Here is a 1,463-nt window from a genome sequence, read left to right on the forward strand (position 1 = left end):
GTCTTTGTTCGCAAACCAGTTTAAAGAGTCAAATAATTTTGAAAAGGATTTTCCAATGGTGACTTGGCACACCAGATTATGTCAAGTGACGACTCTAAATAAAAAATGTAAATAATCATTTTTCCGAAACAAATTTCATTTCTTGTCACTTAAATAATAAAATCCTTTCGAACTTTAAAACGAATCTTTTTGGAGTGCGAAAAAGGGATGTGAAAACACTATTTAGTTACTTGGGGCGATACTATCCCTCTCAAGCTAGGAAATTTATTTAAAATCTCAACTGCAAAAGGACCAGGACCAAAGAAACTAGTAAATGACAAGCAGCATCCAGATCAGGAATGGTGACATCCAGCAATAATTCTGTCAAAAATCTTTATGCTTTGATATATATGTCATGCTGTCTAGTACTAGATAGCATTAATAGTTTGCTTATTGTGCAAAATGAGCTTGTCACCCTCATGTTGTGCATTCAGTTGCAAAGAAGTCATTTGCCATCATGATATATCTTTGTTAACAGAAAGGAGATACAACATTTCAATAGCATGAAGGACAAATTCATCAAAAGAGGCTATATTTTCAATCATGATTTTACCGAGCCTGTTTAACACAACTATTGAACAGAAGGATATCTAGATGTATAATAATCCCTTACACGAGAAGCACCACCTCGGGAAAGGATTCCCTCGAGCTCCCCAATAATTCTAGCAAGCCATATCTCTAAATTCTGTTGGATTTCTTTTAAGTTGTTTCTGATAGAGTCGAAGGATCGCTTAGTGGCTAGTTGAGCTTGACCTTCAAATTCATCCCCGTAATAACTTTCGCTGCTGTCAGTTTGTAGTACCATCAACTTCTGTCCAGTTTCAGATGCACGCTGCTGAAGTCGAAATGGTTCAAGCAGAAACTCTTGTCTGTCTTTGCGTCCGGAACTCAGGACTTAGGTTGGGTTGACAAGGATCACTGGCCTGATGCTAAGAAAGATATCATTATCAGCAGCATGCTTATGCTTGATCAACGCTAAACTGTAAGGCCGTGTTGAGCAAGCTAAGAGTATAGCCCGGCATCTAAATATTTGACTCAGCAGATGTAATCAAAACTAGTTTATTGCCTTCTCCGAATAAATCCAATAGATAAAGTACTCACTACCTAGCCCTTATGGACGCATGAGGTAATCCATCACACACACAAAGAAAAAGCCAAATTAAACTTATTTCTTGATCTCGATTTCTTTTGAGGAAAAACAACATATTGTCCATTCTTAGAGAAACCTACGCATGCATGCAACAAGATTTCAAATCCATGTACTAAAATTTTAAGCAATAATTACCATTCTTCTGCATAGATCATCGATCTTGCCAGCAAGAGCTTGGTATCTCTTCACCTGCTTCCGCGTTGATGATGGTAACTTGGATACATCTGTCTTCCCAATTTTTTCCAAATTCAGTAGCTCCTGCTCAAGTAACTTT

General features: G+C 37.5%; 1 pseudogene; it reads right to left on the reverse strand.

Moving 5' to 3' along the window:
* Positions 1–473: 473 nt before the first annotated feature.
* On the reverse strand, positions 474–1,459 carry LOC124890701 (annotated as a pseudogene).
* Between the last annotated feature and the right edge of the window lie 4 nt (positions 1,460–1,463).

This window comes from Capsicum annuum, unplaced genomic scaffold (assembly GCF_002878395.1).
Source record: "Capsicum annuum cultivar UCD-10X-F1 unplaced genomic scaffold, UCD10Xv1.1 ctg22896, whole genome shotgun sequence".
In the NCBI taxonomy this organism is placed as follows: Eukaryota; Viridiplantae; Streptophyta; class Magnoliopsida; order Solanales; family Solanaceae; genus Capsicum; species Capsicum annuum.